The 20,921-nt window shown below is 32.1% G+C and overlaps 1 long non-coding RNA gene across 1 annotated transcript; it reads right to left on the bottom strand.

Annotated features, from left to right (window-relative positions):
* Positions 1–11,326: 11,326 nt before the first annotated feature.
* On the bottom strand, positions 11,327–12,544 carry LOC107904084 (uncharacterized). The gene is made up of 2 exons (XR_001686111.2): positions 11,624–12,544; positions 11,327–11,551 (listed from the first exon to the last, which is right to left on the bottom strand). It is a non-coding gene; the product is annotated as an uncharacterized lncRNA (long non-coding RNA).
* Between the last annotated feature and the right edge of the window lie 8,377 nt (positions 12,545–20,921).

The raw sequence follows: 20,921 nt of genomic DNA on the forward strand, positions 1-20,921 counted from the left end.
TGAATGGAATGTAATGCCTTTTGGGTTAAAAAATGCTCCATCTGAGTTCCAAAGAATACTGAATGATATTTTTTACCAATATTCTCAATTCACAATAGTATACATCGATGATGTATTAGTATTTTCAGAAAATTTAGAAAAACACTTTAAACATATATCAATCTTTATAAAAGTCATAAGAAATAATGGTTTAGTAGTTTCTAAATCCAAAATAAGTTTATTCCAAACCAAAGTAAGGTTTTTAGGTCATTACATTACCCAAGGAACCATTACCCCAATAGAACGATCTATAGAATTTGCTAGCAAATTCCCAGACCAAATTCTTGATAAATTCCAATTACAAAGGTTCTCAGGAAGCCTCAATTATGTTATAGACTTTTATCCAGGTCTTAGCAAATTATGTAAACCATTATATGATAGACTCAAAAAGAATCCACAACCTTGGACAAAAAACCATACCAATATTATCACCCAAATCAAAAAACAAATCACTAAGCTTCCTTGTTTATATTTAGCTGATCCAAATGCCCCCAAGATAGTTGAAATAGATGCTTCTGAAATAGGGTATGGTGGGATCCTAAAACAAGTTAAAGGAGGAAAAGAGCAAGTAGTCCAGTTTACTTCCAAACACTGGAATCCTACTCAGCAAAATTATAGTACTATTAAAAAAGAAATTTTATCAATTGTTTTATGCATTACAAAATTCCAAAGTGATTTATTAAATCAAAAATTCCTTTTGCGAATCGATTGCAAATCAGCAAAAGAAGTTTTACAAAAAGATGTTCAAAACATTGCTTCAAAACAAATTTTTGCAAGATGGCAGGCAATTTTGAGCATATTTGATTTTGATATTGAATACATCAAAGGAGAAACTAATTCTTTGCCTGATTTTCTTACCAGAGAGTTTCTTCAAAAATGCCCCCCAAACTCCGAGACAAAGGAAAAGGGAAAATAGAAGAATCATCCAAAACCCAAATCACATCAAAACCAATTAAAACATGGTATGAAATTTGCCAAGAAGAAGATGAGAAATCATCATCATCGTCAAAATCCTCCAAAAATACAATAATTCAAGATGCACAAGATCCAAATGAGATTGGTTCTCAAATCAAAAAATAGATTGAGTCCCTATCTCAATCTCCAGAAGTAGCATTGGCCTTTTCGCAAATGAAAGAGGAAACTCCTCTCAAACAAATTGCTGCTGAAGCAGCAAAGGTTTCAAAAAATAAAGAGATTGTTTTACACAAACTAAAATCTCTTAAAAATGTTTTAAAAGAGACTTCTCTCCAAGAGGTTTTTCCAAAAGAGATAGCGGTATCTTCACAAACTGCTACACAAAAATCTTCACAATATTTTCCAAACAAATATTTTGAAAAAATTCTTGTTATGGAGGAAGAATTTTCAGAAAAACCTCCACATATACTGGCAAAAGAACTTTTCAATAGATGGCATTTCAAACCATTGGATTCTCAAAAACCCCAACAGTATTATGAAAATATACTGGTCCAAACTGGATCTGTTTTGTTCGAACATTACACAAATCCAAAAGATCCAAATTTTATTACCCATTCAACAGCCCAAATATTAAAAATTCTCTGACCAAGAGATTGGAGTGAAAACCCAAATGTTTCAAAGAAATTCCCAGCCAAATTTACCACCAAAATAGACCATTACCCATATTTTACATATTGGGATTACCAAATGGCATGGTAGAATGCCTTTTTAATGAACAACCAACACATGAGACATTCGTGGCTCATATATTTCAAATATGGCACCCAATTCAAATTCCCAAACTGGTTCCAAGAGTGGTGGAATTGGTATGGACCATCATCCTTTGAGATACTACCAGAAAAAATTCAAAACTTATGGCCCAAATTCTTTGACAAATTTCATCCTGAACCAGATCAAAAACACATTTACAGGACAATCCATTTTTTCTCAAAACTATGCATTTCCTGGATTGTCTCATGGAATTATTCTTATGAGCAAGACCAACACACTGGAATTCCATTATTAGTTTGCAATTACAGGACTAAATGGTGGGACAAATTTAATGATGAGAAATATGATTCAAAATATTTGGATAATTTTTTCAACAAGAATCCAAGATTATGTAAGTCTGCAGCCCCGGATCAAACCACAGCAAAATCTCTTCAAGCAAAGTCAACAGCCAGTGCAATGTTAGCTCAAGCCAAGACCAAAAAAGAATACAAAAAACTCATGGCTGAAATGCTCAGCTCATTGGACTTCGAATCTGAAGATGAATCTCCGGCATCCTCAATCAAAACGGTGGATCTTGCAGATGATACCACTTCGGTAAACATCACCAGGTCCAAAAAGAAATAATACATGAACAGGAGAGATTCCCTGCAAGAAATGATGTGAACAGGAGAGATTCCCTGCAACAAAATAATCCGTGAATAGGAGAGATTCCCTGCAAGAAATGATGTGAACAGGAAAGATTCCCTGCAACAAAATAATTTGTGAACAGGAGAGATTCCCTGCAACAAAATAATGCGTGAACAGGGGAGATTCCCTGCAAGAAATGATGTGAACAGGAAAGATTCTCTGCAACAGAATAATGCGTTCCTCTTTCAAGTTCTGCATTTTTTATTACATAAAATGCTGAACAACTCCAAGTGGAACTGCTCTTTCTAATTAATTTTTTATTAAGAAGGTTTTGTATTTCTTTTCTACAAAATTCTTCCATTTCTTTGTTCATTTCTATTGGTCTTGCTTTTGTGGGTATTTGTCTTTCATCAAAATCGTTTTCGTATGGTAATGTTACTTCATGTTTCTTTCTATTTTAAAAGGCATTAGGAATGTCAGAGCAAATTGTTGATTCTATTTCCTTTTTGATTTGATCTATTCTTTTTTGTATTTCTCTTTTTCTTAATTGTTCATTTAATTTTTTAAAACATATTTCTTCTTTTAGGAAAGAGATTTGCTTCTGTTTGTAATTAATTAAATTATTAATTTGTCCATTATGAATGAATAAAGATTTTAATAGGTTGAGGTTTCTTATTTTCGGTTTTTCTACAAAAGGAAATTCTACCTTAGTGTTTAAAACTTTAGTGGAGATAGAATTATTTGTTACTTTATAAGGTTTGAGTAAGGATATGAATGGGGTTCCTAATATGACATCTTGGGTAATATCTTTTACCATTAAAAAACATGTTTGATATTTTATACCTTTGTTGGATATTTCTGCACTGGGAATTTTGTAAGTAATTTTTAATTTTTTACCATTTGCAGCCTTAAGAGATTCTGATGTTTTATTATAATATTTTGTTGGAATTATTCCTTCTCTAATGCAGTTTTGGTCTGCTCCTGTATCAAAAAGGGCTATTGTTTCTAATTGAAATTCATTATTTATGACAATATTTATTTTTATTAAATATCTTTGAATAGATACTTCAGTTAGAACCATCATATATTCTTGTGTATTTTCTTCAAGTTCAGGTTCAGTTTCTGATGAACTTTTTTCTGAGGTTTCGTCTTTTAAGGATCTAATTTGTTCCTTCATTTCTTGTTGTTCTATTTTAAGCTGAGAAAGTTCTGATTTAATCTGTTTTATTTCCAACTGTAATTCAGAGTTTGTAATTTGTCTTGGTTTTATTTTTTCATATTTATTAAATATTATATCTTGTATATTATACATTTGTGATTGACTAGAAATGATTTCTTTTTCTTTTTCTGGTTTATCTTTTAATGAGGATTTTAATTTCAAAAGGTATTCTCTTTTAAGCTCTAGGTCTTGAATTTTATCAATAACTTCTATCATAAATTCTTGATCTTTAGTTAGCATATTAATTGAAGGTTCATTCTCATCTCCAGAAGACTGGGATGTTGTATGTAATTCGTCTATTTGTAATTCATCTGTTTCAGTAGATGTATCATTTTCAGAAGAATTTGTTTCTAATAGGATTTCATTTAATTTTTGTTCTATCTCTTCTTCTAAATTTAAGTTATTGATTTTTCTTTTGATTTTACAATATTTTGAGATATGTCCTGGTTTTCCACATCTATAACATTTTATTGTTTTGTCAATTTTGTTTTCTGTTTTTTGTTGTTTCTTCCCTTTTCTGTATTTTTTATATTTAGGTTTTTTATAATATTCTGAAATATTCTTTTTCCTATTTTTTGGCTTTTCAGGGCAACATGTTTTTGAAGAAGAAGGCTCGTTCCTGATGTCAAATTGGTGGCAGAATGATCCTAATTCCTTTCTACATTGATATCTTTCTTTCTTAAGTTGTTTTTGTAATTTTAAATCTTGGCAAATTTTTAATCCTTCTTTTTGGGTGAAACTAATTAGTTCACCATATGTAAGCTTTTCATATGGAATAATACCTTTGTAATTTTCTCTTATTTGATTCCTAACTTTTTCTCCTAATAATGTGGGAAGTCCTGCTAGAAATTTTTCTTTCCAAAATGGTTGCTGGTTATCAGATCTTTGCATGACTCTAGTCATAAAGACATCTTTATACCATTTAAAATCGGTTAATTTTTTACATTTTAAATTTGATAATAATTCTGAATTTCTATCTTTAAGATGAGAAGGATCTCCAATGAAGTGTTTAGAGATTGAGAAAATTAAAGTTGCTACTGCATCTTGGATTTCTCTTCCTTGTTCATCTAAAATAATTCTATCTTGGTCATCTTTTTTTATTGCTTTTAAAATTTCTTCCTGTTGGGTTTTAGTCAGTGCATGATCCCACCATCCTTTTAATTGACCAGTAAATCCAGCAACTAAAAGATTAGCTATAGCATGGTCATTGATTAATCCATTTTGATTTTGGGTTTTATAAACATCATCGAGCTATATTTGAGGAATTATCTATTCCTCATAAAGTCCCGAGGATATAATACTAGATGGCAAACTAATAAAGGAGCAGAGAATACCAGGACAATATTAATTCTATAATTAATTTAATTCATACGACAACCAAACACAATACCAATTATGTTTTATTCCGTTCATTTCAACTATAGGGTGTGACCTTGTAGGTTCTTATAACGTTAGCAGTAATGTTAGAACGATTCCAATGTTACAAACAATGAGTGGCACCTAGCAATGCATCATTGCTACCTAAGTCACAAGAAATCATGATTCGACATAACCTTTTTATGATTAATCTTTTCATGCACTAATCCTTAATTCCTTTATCTCTGGATTGAACACAAGTCATGAAATAGTCACACTTGTATAGTCCATTCCATGTTCCTTGATATCTTAAGTAGACTATGATATACAAATAAGTATGACATCTCATATCAGTTTATTTGAGCACGGCCATGCATTTCTAGTCTCACTCAATCAAATGGCCTAAGATATTACTCCCATTATGTAGGAGGGACTCATCCTATATCGATCAACCATATCCCTCTACATAGATTGTTGTATATCCAACATCAGACTTTATAGAACAACCAGTTATGGTGTACGTTTGACTATATCAAAATATACAACTCACGATGTTGAAATTATGATGATCTCAAGTCTGAGGATCATATACATATTAATCACTATGGGTAATGTCGTGACAATTACATAATAATCTAATAAACATACTCATAACGAGTCAGTCCAATATGTTGTTCTCTAACGCACATATTCATGCATTGTTCTCTAACACACATATTCATGCATCGATTTTGACACTCCATATCAAAGGCAACTCTTTATCATCAATCAACTACATGTTAGTCTTAATGCTTTATCGTTGTCCTATCCAACAATAATACTTGACTAAGGACCTTTTAAGAATAATCATATTATTCTCAGGATATTAGTATAAAATAGTTTATTTATACACACAGAAAAGAAACTGAAATAATAATGGTAACACCTTATATTAATAAACATGATAAATCAAGTATGTTATTACAATCATCTCATGATTGATCTTTGGACATACTCTAACACCATATACTCTTGCCTCAGCTATTGATTGCGTAATAGTTGGTTGCTTCTTTGAACTTCAGGAGAATACGCCAAACCCTAATGAGAAAAAAATATTTAGAGGTACTTCGTATATCATCTACTGATCATGCCTAATCACTATTAATGTACTCAAAAAGCTTCAATGAGTTTACCTTCGCAAACTACACCCCAAAATTAACGGCTCCTTTGATATATTTTAGCCTTTTTTAGCAGCCTTGAAATGTGTCATATTGCAACAGTGCATGAACCTTGACAGTAAACCTACTATATGCATAATATCAGGTCGTGTTACTATCAAATACAGCAAGCAAGCAATGAGACTTCTGTAATTCCTCTTATCGAGTTCTCAAAATCTTCTTTGCTGCTAAGTTTTTTACTAAATACCACAGCCGTGCTTGTTGATTTGCACCTTTCAATGCAAAACCTTTCCAAGATATTCGAGGCAAAGCTTTGCTGACTGATGAATATGCCTTCCTGAACTTGTTCCATTTTCATACCCAAAAAGTATCTCATTTCTCCAAAGTCTGATTTCTCAAGCATTTTCTCCATTTGCAGCTTGAATTCCTTCACCAAATCATCACACTCCCAACTACTAGCAGGTCATCAATATACAAAGAGACTATCAATGATGTGATTTTTTCAAGCTTTTTCACATAGAGAGTTGGCTCGTTGAGGCTTTCTCAAATCCCAACTTCTGCGAGTAATCATCAATCCTTGCCTACTAGGCTCGTGAACAAAATACAACCAAATACTTTCAAGTGAAAAACAAATGGTTTATACCCGTACCAAGCTTCAAATAAAGTTTTTCCCTTCACAGCCTTGGTTGGCAGCCTGTTCAACAAATAGATTGAATGTTTATTGCCTCAACCCAAAAATCCTCTGGCAACTTGCTTCTGAACAACATGCACCTCACCATGTCCATCACAGTCTTATTTTTCTTCTCACATACTCCATTTTGTTGCGAAGTGTAAATTTTAGTGAGTTGGCAATGAATTCAAACTTCTTCATTGTAGTTTTCAAACTTATCTGAAGTGTACCTGGTTCTATTATCAGATCTGATCATTTTCAGCTTTCTGTTACTCTGATTTTCAACTTGTACTTTAAACTTCCAATATTCTATGCCAAAGTTTTGTTTCATCAACTGAACTGGTATAAGCTCTTGAGTTCACCAGGCTCCAATCCAATACAAAACTCCTATCTTTCATTGAGATTGTAATAACTTCTTGTCTCAAGAAGTCTAATATAGTGCAACCACTATCTTTGAAAATAACATTATAACCTTTCTCAAGCAGTTAACCAATGCTAAGGAGATTATGACCTATTTCAGACACTAAAAGAACATCTGAAATTACTTTAGTACCTGATGGCGTATTAATCAATATATTACCTTTGCCTTTGGCTTGTATGAGTTCGCCATTTCCAACCCTCACTTTTAAAATGCAGTTTCTATCAATCTTTTTGAAAATGCATTCATCTATGGTCATATGGTTAGTGCATCCACTGTCAATTAGCCAACCTTTTGCGACTCTACTTTTACGTGCAAAACAACTACGAATATTTGCTCCCCCTAAGCATGATTTCCCTCAGCTACCTACGGCTGGATATTCTAGTGTGGCTATGGTTGCCATGTTTGCGCCTTATTTTTGCAAACCTTCTCTATGTGTCCAAACTGCTTGGAGGACCTGTATTATATGTTTGGTTTAAACCAAAAAATTACTTCTCCAAATGAGTAGTCTTTTTATAGTGAGATCATTATGGATATTTCTTTTTTTTCCCCTCTCTCTCCTCGACTTCTTTGTTTTATCTGACCATGCTTTTTCCCTTTGTTTTTTAAGGAGCTCAAACCTTCCCTATTTTTTTATTGAAAAGTTCCTTCAACATGCTCCTCCTACCTTGTAGTTTTTCTCTGTTCTTGAGCGTACATGACATTTATCATATCTGATAGAGAGATCGTGAACAGGTCTCTCGAGTCTTCAAGAGATGATATTTTTTATTCGTCCCTCTTAGGAAGTGTAATAATCACCTTCTCGACTACTCTACTATCAGGAAACTGATCTCCAAGCAATCTTATATTGTTTATGACAACCATGGTTTTGTCAGAATGCTGTTTAACTATTTCAGACTCTTTCATCTTCAGGTTCTAAAAATCCTTCTCCAAGTTGATAAATTGCTACTACCTTGTCTTATATGTGCCTTAAAACTCTTCCTTTAGCTTATCTCAAGCTTGCTTTGGAGTAGAGGTGATCATGGGCTGGGTGGCCCTCCCGAAATAAGGGAGGATTCGGGTAAAAATATAGGCCCGAAATATGGGTTTGGGCAAAAAAATGAGGCCCGTTTAGAAAACGTGCCAAGCCTCGGGCACCACTTTTTTGGCCTAGGCCCGACCCTAATATATAATAAATATATATTTTTTTATTTTTCTAATTTTAAAATATTTTTAAAATACTTTTTTTATTTTTTATTTTTAAAATAAATTTTTGGTGTTTATTAAAAAAATGGGCCAGGCCGAGCTAGGCTTGGGCTTAGGAATTTTTTCCTAGGCCGAGCCTGGACAAAATTTCAGGCCAATATTTCGGGCCGGGGCCGGGCCTAGGACGCGGGCCAAAATTTTTTCTGGGCCCTGCCTGGCCCATTATCACCCTTACTTTGGAGTCTTACAAGCCATACTTTTGGTGAAAATTACATCAGAAACACTATTTTGAAGACATGACATCACCTTGGATTTTTTAGCACGATCATCACTATGTTGCCTAATATGTGCTATTGTCAGAATGGCTTTCAAGGTGGTGGCTCTACATTTGCATGCACAACCTCTCATAAGTCATTAGGCTTGTAGGTAGGTCTTTATTTTGACTACCCAAATATGGTAGTTTTCATCGTTAAAAACTGGTGGTGGAGAAAGTGTAAAGCTAGTTGAGAACATTATAGCAAAAATAACAAGAAAATAAAGGTTGTTCTTTCTTTCTTAAATACTCGAAGGCCTTTAAAGATGAATGGCTTTAGATACCAATTGTTGGTTTTTTTTCCAAGAAAGAAAAAATGGACAGGTTAAAATTTAGCAATCAAAATTGACTTGCTTTTTTTTTTTTAATTCTAATACATTTGCTTGCATACAAGGTATACACTTAAATAGGAAAATTTTATCAACTGCAACTTGACAAGTTAACATGTCTAGGTACATGAGATCACTCATTGGTTGATTTTTGTCTAATCAGCGCCGTTTAAGTTAACCTATCAAATTAAAGATGAATAAAATAATCTAAACAAGTTGACAACTTGCTAGCTTGTATCAAAAGCTTCGTTATTTTGGTTAGCCTCGTTCGATTCTCTGTATTTAAGGTTTGTTCTTTTTTTCTGCAATTCTAAAAATACAAACTTATACATTTTTAATGGTTGTTTTACATCCCAACTACTATAAACAGTTAAAAACTCTCTCTCTTTTTTTGGTATAAATACACTTAAAAAAATACTCAACTAAGTAAGAGTTGAACATACAAGTGAAAATATAAGAGAGCTTAAGTTTATCACTTATCGAGTTTAAACCTAGAGGTTTTCTGTACTTACTCATTTCATATCTATGTAAAACTAGAATAAATGGTTCCTATCTAAGCCATGGAAGATAGGGAGTGTTCAAATAACCATTCAAGTACAGTGAAATGGATTTTTTTTTTGTTAAATTGGGTTAAAATAGACAACATAAACAACTAAGATTGAACTTTTATAAATTAATATTTTTAGCAAAAAAATAATAATATTATTAATTCACCCATTGATAAAATCTGATCGATAAGTAAAAAATAATTTTCATTTGAAGAAAATTAAATTGATTTAATTTTATTATTTTAAAAATATATTTAAATTTGAATATAAAATATATTAATATATTTTGCTTAAACTTGAGAATCCCAAGTCATATTGGACTGAAAAGTTCAATTTATCTCTGGCGTTGTAAGGTAAAACTCTCCGCATTTCTTGAATTAATGTAAAATTATATTTTTTAAAATGATAATTTGATGTTTCTCTTATTTGACAAAAATCAAAATTATTAATATATAAAAATAATTATTACACTCTAGCTCTGGTCATTATAAAAAAACAAAAGATGAATGAAATCATGAAAAGAATAAAATATCTAGTAAATTGAGACCTCCTTAAAATGGTCCCTTAGATTATGCCTGACCCAAATGACCTTTTTGACTTACTTTGACAGTATAGCTTTATTCCCTACTGACCAATCACAAACCAAACACTTTGAAACTGGCTCCACTCAAACAAATCATACCACCAAAAAGTAATTAAATATATTATATTATACCACATGAATGTATTATTCATCTTAACATTTATTTAAGGGAAAAAAAATAAAAAAGAAAACGTAAAGGGCTGTATATTTCATGTATTTGATTCCCTTTACTACTAATGCTTTGCTTTTAACTTTTGCCAAACCCTAGAATGTCCATATTTTTTTTTACCAAAAAGAATAAAGAGAGTGTCCATTATTTTTTAATCCCCGCCCAGACATTAAACACTATTTGTTTTTTTATAATAAAAAAAGATAAAAAGGAAAAAGGAAATACTTTGGTTTCATCATTTTCTTTTTCTTTTCAGAAAGGTTTCATCATTTCCTTTGTTTGAAAAGGAACAAGAAAGGAATAAAGATGAGTAATAGATTTTTACATTTACTTATTTTGCATTCAAATTCTCCCCCCCACCCCCAATCACTGTTCATATAATAAAGATGCACCAAAGATTGTTTCTTTCTTTTAGGCTTTTTCCAACTTTAGGCATCGGGAGTATGGATACTTTCATAATTGATAAGATTGGAAATTTTAATAAAAGTTTTCTTTAAAAAAAAAAGCACTTCAAATTTGATTATATTTGAAGATATATATAAACAAATATTTGATGAGAAGCTTGCTCTTATAGGGGTATGAAAAATGTAGTATTTCAGCTCTTGTATAGAAAAATAAAAGATGGTATAAGTATGGTAGTCACTAAATATATATATTATTTATATAACTTATTTTCAGTCATACGAACCTACATTTAATATAAATAATATAAGAAACATGTTTTATCTGTAAGAATTTTTTCTGTTTTTACTTGTAAATTTTGCTAAGCTTAATGGCATGATCCTGGTAGAGAAACCTTGTTGAGTAAAGAAATTTTTATTTGTTTAAGGAGTATATATAATAAAAGAGTTAATTATTCTTAATTTAATAAAAAATTAATCTAGTAAGTATAAAAATTAATTTTTAGATGATATTAATGGGTAACATTTATTTAATTTTAATTACGTAAAATGATATTATTACCAGAGGTCAAATAAAAGATCCTTCAGACAAGAGTAGAGTACTAAATAACAAATTATAAAAATGATAAGACAACTTATGTTATGTTTTATGTAACTTCCATATTGTCAGGAACAGTTGCTTTTTTTTAAATAATTAGATAAGATTCTCACTGTAATTAAGCTACAGATTTTCTTACAAAAGCGGCGTAATTTGATATGAAGCTCATAATATTTACATGGAAACTTGGTAATTAATTAAAAAAAAAAAAGAAATCAAAATCTTCCCAAAAGGTCTTTAATGTTTTTATTCTCTGCAAAAAATTCGAGAAAATGTGAGAAAAAAACCCTAAAAACAGATGTAGTGATTAAAGAAGAAGATGTACCTTTTGATTCTTAGAGAAGTAGGGGAAAAATAAAAGACCAGAAAAATGGTGTCCTTCAGGCCGGAAAGCAAGCAAAGGAGTAAAGAAAAACCTGCAAAAGAAGAATATTCATAGATATACATACATATATGTATATCATATATACGTGTAAAATACATGGAATACATATATAAATATGAAATACATAGAATACATGCATGGCTCCTCATACGCCATTCACGGAGGCTATCGAAGTTCAATGGGCTCTGCAAATGGCATACAGGGAGCCAGGCACATACATACATGGATGTCATGTTGATGATGATGTAACAAATATGCATGGTAGCATGTCATGGTATTATGTTTTGAATGAAAAAAATGGATGGAGAGTGCAATGCTTTAGGATGATGATGATGATCATCATCACCATCATCTTCTTCATCTTCAAACCCTTTTACTAAAAGGTTAGAAATATAGCATTTGGTGACTAAGGATGGATGGGGAGAAAGGGAAAGGGAGGTATTTATGGGGAAATCTCAAGCCAAAAAAACAAGGTTCAATGTCATAATCAAATAACAAGGAGAGGGAAAGGGAAATAAACGGTGGGTTTTTTAAAACATTTCAAAAGAAGAAGAAGAACCCTTTGAATTGGCATAAAAACAATGAAAAAAGCGAGTGAGAGTTAGGGCAAAGGGGGAGAGGGTAACCTAAAATCTATGGGGTTTTTTGAGGGTGGGAAAGAAGGAAGAGTTAGGGTTGAAGTTGAAGCCTCCCCAATCTTTGGCCCCTAAATATAGACACTATAGGCAAAGTGGGATGGCTTAGGATTTAGTTAATTAAGATATTAATAAAAAAAATATGTACCCATATCGTCTTGATTTATAATCAAGTTTAAGATACTAATTAATTTTCATATCTTTTTTTAATGAAATTAAGTTTAATATATTTTAATGGAAGGGTGGGTTAGGTTATGAAGCAAGCAAATTCCTAAGCTAACCTTTTAAGTTTTGAAACCTCCTTTTTCAAGGTCTTAAAGCAAAGGTTGCTTTTCAATTCTGAACCTCATTTTGTCTTAAAGTAGTTGGAAATACTTGGATTCCTCTATCTCTCCCTTCTTTTTTATCATATTAAAAAATGTAAAAACTATAAAATAATTTATCAACTTTTTCTTCTTTTAATAAAAAAAATAATTACAACTTTAACTTTATATTCATGCCATCATTTTTTTATATGGCTAATTGATTACACTACCTACAACAGTTATAATTGTCCATAATGAACTCAGATTCTCATTTGACCGTGTGTTTTCCTTTTTAGAATACTTTCGGAACACTATTATTCCATGTTATTTTGCTACCTAATTCTCCTCTTTCATTATGTCCCCTCACCTAAATATATCCCTATCAATACATGTGATGTAAGCTATATATATATATAATTACTATTGGAAAACTCTTGTTTCTTCTCGTTTAGAGTGTATATGTTTTGGGGAAATCATGTGAACATGTAATATGGTGCCTAATATATTAATCAAATTCCAACTTTAACTCTGTTTTTTTTATGTAACTACGTTTAAATATTTGCAATAAACTATTTTTGTTATCATATTAACTATGGGAAACTTATGCAATTAACGTGGTAACGAAGTTTTATTTGACAGTTGCGATGATATATAAAATAAATAAAAATGGAGAATGGGATTTGTTCACGTTGTTTGGTTCAGCAACTTGCTTGACGATTGCTGCTGCAAGAATGAAAGAAATCTTTTTTATATTGAGGCTTTTCACAAGAGAGAAACAAAGTAAATATGGAAACCCTAATCTCCCTTTTACTCATTGTTGTAAAAATATAAGGGATTTTTTATATTTCCTTGAAATATGTGGCAATAAGACTCTTAAACAACTTAGACTCCTTATTTGAGTCAAATATGCGGTGATAGATATCCCCAAAACTGATATTGTCAAAAATAAATCAAAGTAATCGACAATAATTGATTATGCATAAGTAACATCACTAATAGGATTTTAGTGTGCTCCACAAGTGTCACGTTTTGGCTTAGAACGAAATAACCTAAGATCTCCAAATCTCTTCAAATTAAGATGATTTGTAAATATGTCTATGAGTTGATTTTAAGTGGAGATATATTTAAAATTAACTTTAGAACATGTTCTCGAATAAAATGATGTTTTATATTGATATGTTTAGATCGAGAACATATGTAAGTTCACCAACTATATTAATTTAAAAAATTAGATTTCATCAAGTGAATCAAATCTTCCCCTGTTAAAATTGAAATGAAACAAAAAATAACATTGCCCACATAAAATTAGATTGTCGTGAAGTTGTCTTAATAAAGATTGTCTTATCAACACTACCATGAACATAACCTTATTGACATAAGAAATCTAACAAATGTTCATACTATGCCCCTAGAGCTTGTTTTAGGCTATATAAAGCTTTAGAAAGCTTGTAGGTGATTTGGATGGTGTGAATCAACTAACCTTTTTTATTGTTCAACATACACTTCTTCATTAAGAAATTCTTTAAGCAATGTGCTTTTGATGTCTATTTGGTAAAGTTTTATGTCAAGGTAACAAGCCATAGCAAGAAGCAATCTAATGGATTCAAGCCTTGCAACGAAAGCAAATGTCTTGTCGAAATCAATATCCTTAACTTGTGTATAACCTTGAGCGACAAGTTTCCCCTTATTTCTCATGATTTTCTATGTTCATCGCATTTGTTCTTCAAAATTCACCTAGTAGAATCATTTTTATATTGAACAAGAGTCCAAACATCATTTCACATAAATGTCCAAGGCTCACCTTGTATTGCATTAATCCAATGTTTGTTTTACAATTCTTCTTCAAGCTTTTTCGGTCCAATGATTAAAATGTTACAACCCATCCCAATCATCTCAAGGTAGTTAACCTTGGATTTAGCTTAGGTTCTCGCTCCTTTAGAAATATCACCAATACCAAGATCAATAGATTGATTCTTTTAAATTCTGATTGAAGGTTTAAGTGCATAAGTGGATTGTTCTATTAGAGACAAATCTTTTTTTTTCCAATAATAGATTTGTTTTCCATCATTTTTTCTTTTAGTTTAGCAAACTTTATTCTTACAGCATCATCAATCATTACATTAATTGATTCTAATGTTTTTTTATCCTCCTATTATACTTTTTGTAGGCACGAAAATTTGTAAAGTAGCCGATAAAAATATCATCATTGCTCCTTAGATCAAATTTCCCTTTTTGTTTATGATCTCGAGAATATATGAAGTGCTTCCAAAAATATAAAAGTACCCAAAGGATGGCTTCCTCATTTTCCAAATTTTATATGGGGTCATTCTATAATTGAGGTCGCAAAATAGATCTATTTACAAAGTAGCAAGCCTTGTTATGACTTTAGCCTATAAATGATGAATGAGATTTTACATAAGCCATTTATTGTAGGGCGTGGTTCTTTCTTTTAGTGACTCCATTTTGTTGAGGAATCTTTAGGCTTGAAAACTCAAGAAAGATGCCTTCTTAATTACAAAAATTAGAGAAACCATTATTATCAAATTCTTTGTCGTGGTCACTTCAAATTCTCATGATATTATTTATTCTTTAACTTTTCTCGTTCATAAGCTTAGTGCATAATATCTTGAAAGCTCCAATTGTCTCACCAAATTTTCCTATAAAAAATCAACCTAAGTAAAACATGATAAATCTTTAACACATGCAAATGCATACCTTTTACCTCTAAAACTTTCATTTTGCATCAACCTTATGAGATCCATATATAGGAGTTCCAATGGTCTAGATGTATCTAGGTGTTGCAATGTCTAATGTGACAAGCAATGTTGCTAATTTTTAACACAATCACTATATGGACTTAAGATGACTTCATTCAATATAGGCAACCCACAAATGGATCCATATCTAATAAGCCTTTGAAGGCTTTTATAGTTGACAAGCTCAAGCTTTTTAGTGTTGTAGCTCCAACTAATCTCATCAACAGTCCTATAACAATTATCAAAAGATTAACACATTTCATTAGAAGTTAATTTTAGAGTTTATGTTACACCCCCACTCGACTCGTTCACTGAATCCAGGTACGGTCATCACAACAGAATTGAATTATCATTCATACTAAAATCTCACTCAGTAAAAAATCAACAATCAGATTTTATTACCTATTTACAAAAATTACAACAAATACAAACATTCTAAAGTAAAGTTCATTATTTCAACTCCGGATCTTAAAGAAGCTACATTAATACATTATATTCACCCTCATAGCGAAGATCCTAAAGGTATCCCCTTCCTATGTGCATGACTTTACTAAAAATTGCATACTTGATTCCACACTATCTGGCTTGGTCCCTCCTCAAGTTCCTTATTCCGCAAATCTTGAAATCATAAATTAACTATCGTAAGTTCAAACGAACTTAGTGAGTTTTTTCAATACACATCACATACCCCACCTTACCGGGGATTCAAATAAATAATAGTATTAATAATAACATTAAATACAATAAACTCACTACTCGTCTTAAGGACTTCTCTATTAATCGTCATAGCGAACTTCATCTTAACCCTGATCCTATCCGTTAGAGGATAGATCATTGAGCAATTTCTTTTCGACCATTCTATCTACCTACAATTAGCCTTGGCAATTCCTCTAAATGTCTTGCCAACTCTGTGGACTCTATCTTTTCTTTTACTTAATTTTTTTTCTTTTACTTCTCTTAGTGTGGATTTATTCTTCTTACCATTATGCCTTATCAATGTGGCCTTCCGACTTACTTTCTTAAAATCCCTTGGTGAGTACTCTCAATCTATTTAGTCTGTAGCGGACTCTTTCCTTATCTTAATCTTGTGTGACTAGCATACATTCCATCCTATAATATGACTAACAAGGTCCTACACCACCCTGGCAAACTAAATCATCCTTAAACAGATTACTTCTTCGTAATCTGCTTTAGCTGAATCACCATACCTATAAGCATAGCACGACATTCTACTATGACCCACTATGGCCCTCATTACACTGCCAACTATCATTAAGTAGCCCTTTTGGCTCATGGTTTCTCTTTCATTCGATATCCCTGCCTAACTAGACATTTGGTTGATACTTACTCCATGGTTTTCCCTTAAAGAGGGATATTCTTAACAAACATATTCGTCACACGATGTATTCCTTTTTGTCAATGGTTTCTAACTAACCCCTTCTTCTTGTAGACCAAACTCACATGCCTTGTCTCACATCACTACCCTACAGGGTTTCTTTGAGCACCCTCTCACAGTTTCTTAATTGTGGATCCTTATTTACGATCCTTGGTTAAACCATTTTGTTCATTCGTTTGTACATTGGCACCACTGATACGTCAACTACCATGACTACTTCCTACTATATTAACATCCTTATGCCCTACAAGATTACACAACTATTAATCCCGCAGTCATTTCTCAATTCCATTATATTCCCATTCATGGGCAGATTCCTTCAACCCGCTGTTCATTGTTGCATGTTCATGCTTCTATTTTTTTTTTCCAACCGTTTTCCTTGTTAGCGGGTTGTCCCACACTTTTTGATTTGATTTTCCACCCATTTTTATTATCTCGACAGACTATTTATGTTACCATAGTCGAGCTATGGACTTACACAACACATCCTATGCTTGATGCCCTAGCCGACTCTATTGGTTGCCATAGTTTAACTATAATCCTATTTCTCGGGATTTTTGTATTTACTGTCCCGACGGATCACTCCATGTTTAATGTCCCGTTGGACTATCCTGTGTTTAACATCTCGTCGGGCTATACTAGTTCCCATAGCCCAGCTATGGTCTTACACTTCCAAATTCCTCGTGCTTACTGTCCCAATGGACTACCCATGTTTAATGTCTCGATGGACTAACTATGATGTCATATCGTTTTTCAAATATGGTCTTACACAATATAACCTAGTGTTTACTATCTCGGTGGATTATCAAATGATGCCATAATGTCTTTCAGCCATGGTATTCGTCCTATTTGTCGTTCTAGTGCACTTCCATATGATATCATAGCGTCTTTCAGTTATAATCTTACTTATTTCTATCATGATGCCATAACATTTTTTAGTTATGGTTTAACTCATCTTAATCATGATATCATAACGTCTTTCAACTATGGTCTTACTTATTTAGACGTATAGCCGCCGATTGAATCATGGCCTAGCCATGATCTTTTATTTACTTTTCACATTGTCTTCCATCCATTCCTCCAGTTTCTATCCTAGACATTAATACTCAAACACCGTAGTGTCCTCTTCACAATGCCAAGATCATTATACATCACGAGTTCACACTCAACATCGTATGGCGGTATCTAACAAAATTATCCAATTTTCCCTTCCTAACTTTGCCTAAACCCGACAATGTTACCCTTACATGCATTACATACATTTCATAGATGCATTACCATGGAATTATAGCTAATTCATGCTTACTGAACTATCATGGTGAATACTCAAAGACCGATGCAACCTTCCAACATACTTAGCATTTCAGGGGTTGAGTACAGAAACTCACCTGATACTTCTTCGCCTTGTCTGCTTAGCTTTTCTGGACATCGAATCTTCCCTTATCCTGGCAGCAGCTCATTGAATTCTCAACCTTTCCTACTAAAATCCCACCATCATCGCTCAATACAAAGCTTTTCTTAACCATTGCTTCCTCAGAGCAACCTAAGGAAGAAGATGATGATGAAACCGAAATAGATTTGGAGAAAAAGTCTCCCAATAAGTTACTCTTCGGCTATTTATAGCCTTTCTCGCATGACCATGTAAAGCCCACCTGTTTTCAATCATTTTGTCCCCCACTGAAGGACTGGTTGGTTCTAATCCAATCGAACCAGATTTGGATTTCAACCTTTCCCAATATCATTTCTAACTTTTCCTATTTTCTCAATAGAGACTGTCAACTTACAGCCTTTTTTAATTTATCCTCTAACGTTCCTAAATTTTCGGATTAAAAGGAAATCTAGGTGTGACAGTTTAATACCTAAAACCTTTCTTTAAAAAATTCACACAGAACCTTTGATCATAAAGTTGGCTAATATTTATCAAATTAGCTTTGAGCCCTTCAACTAACAAGACGTTCTTCAACTTTGGAATCCCATCAATGTTTAAAATGTCTTTACTAAAAATTATTACTTACCTACCATTGAAAAATGTAACATTATTTGCATAATAATTTAGTAAGTTTCTTAGAAATGACTTTTCACATATCTTGTGTTTAGATCACCTATTACTGAAATATCAAAACTTATCCATACTGACTTTTAAAAAGAAATTTGCAACAAGTAGACAACTTTCACATTTCTTTACTCAAATTTGCTTATGATGATTTACTGAAAAATTAGATTTTGCAACATATAATTGAATTGCTCTTATTTTTCTAATTTTCAAGTCATTCATCGTTTTGTAACAATATGACCTAATATGTCTCATTTTTCCATAATAGTAACATATGGGTTTTTTAAATCTCATTTTTCTTGTATATAAAGAAGCAACATCATTTTTAGCCTTAAAAAATAATAGAGGCATTAGATCGCTCACCCTTATATCCCAGACCATAGTGGCTAGATTTGATTCTTCTAGTCCCTAAAATTTTGTCAAGCATGTTATTTTGAGTTCCAAGCCTCTTGAGAATCTTTTTTGTAGCATCAAGCTCCTTCAAAACTGTGTTAAGTTTTGCTTCACTTTGGGTAAGTTCACTTCTTTTTATTTTGATGCAATAAGAAGCTTTTGGTTTTCTTCCTATCTTTTACTTTGGGTAAGCTCATCATCTTCCTATAGGCCTCTTCAATGCTACCAAAAGAATAATCACAATCACTTTTAAAATAATCCTTACGAACAAACACAAACAATGTTGTAACATGATAACCAAAAGTAGTTATAAAGCCCACATAGTTGTTAACGTGATCCTTATCCTTAGAATCTTCACCTCTTGATTCTTCATCACTTTAATTTACTGTGAATTATTTCTTCTTCTTCTTTAAAGTGTTACCACACTAAGATTGGATCTTATCGAACCCCTCACATTCATCATTGAATACCCTTCTATTTAACACAAGGTTCTTCATCTTTTACAAATTGTCTTCAATTGGTTCTTTGAGAATTTTTTTCGCCAACATCATTGCTATTTTTCTTGGATAGCCTTCTGAATGCATAGTTAAAGTGTTTTTGACAAAATTGCCATTTTTTCCCAAATCTTCTAAAGTGGTAGCAAATAGAACCAACGTTACAACAAGTTGAACAATAAACGCAATATTTTCTTCAACTTTCACCCTTTCTCATTTAGTTTCCTCCAAGTTCACTTCAAATGTTCCAAGAGAATCCACAAACTCACCTAGTTGCATGGTTGCAATGTCCTTGGCTTCTTTGATCACGATCACTTTTATGAAAAACCCTTTTAATAATAACCAAAACATCGTTTGCGTCAGTTTCAGATTAAGAAAATGTTCACCAAGAGAAAAAAAAAAGCTTCATTAGAAATCTCACACATATGAGCATAAAATTCAAAAATATTTTTATCTTCATTCATTTTCAAATTTTTGAATCTAATATTAAGTATTTGAAGCTTTGACAGTTTGACAGAAGTTATTCCTTCAACTTGATTTTCCAAGATAGTCCATACTTCCCTCACTAATTCACATATTAAGATTATCTTGAATTGTCGAATGTCAACACCATTAACAATGACATTATGTGCCTTCAAATTCTTGGCATTTGGTAACCTTTTCTTCTTCTTTTTCTTCTTTTTCAGTAGTGTAGTTGCTCTTTGCTTTTAGTGACACAACCCTATCTTTATAAATCATTATGGCCTTTGTCCGACCATCCAAGCTCTCTCAATAATGAATTTAACAAAGTTATTTTGGCTTTTCAATAAGTGTAATTTGCAGTGCTAATCAACAAAGGTGGTCTAGTGATAGAACTTTCTTTTCTTAAATCCTCCATAATTTAGTAGATTTTAGGATCTCACTATATACATTTGATATGTGGCTATAATACGAATTGAAAGTTGATAAGTTTGGTAAAAAAAATAGTTTACTTAACACATGCAAATTAATGTTGAAATATAAGTCTTGTTTGGCAGTTGCAGCTAGGGAATAAAACTACAAGATAACTAAAAGATAAAAATTAAGGATTCATTTACGTAGTTTAGTTCAATAACCTATCTTTGTGAGGCCTTGCCCAAAGAGTGAATTCACTATACAAACTTCAACAATACAAGCTTTGCTAAACAACCCAATCTGCCCAAGCTCACTATAGATAGTTGCATCCAT

Source organism: Gossypium hirsutum, chromosome D05 (genome assembly GCF_007990345.1).
Source record: "Gossypium hirsutum isolate 1008001.06 chromosome D05, Gossypium_hirsutum_v2.1, whole genome shotgun sequence".
NCBI lineage: Eukaryota > Viridiplantae > Streptophyta > Magnoliopsida > Malvales > Malvaceae > Gossypium > Gossypium hirsutum.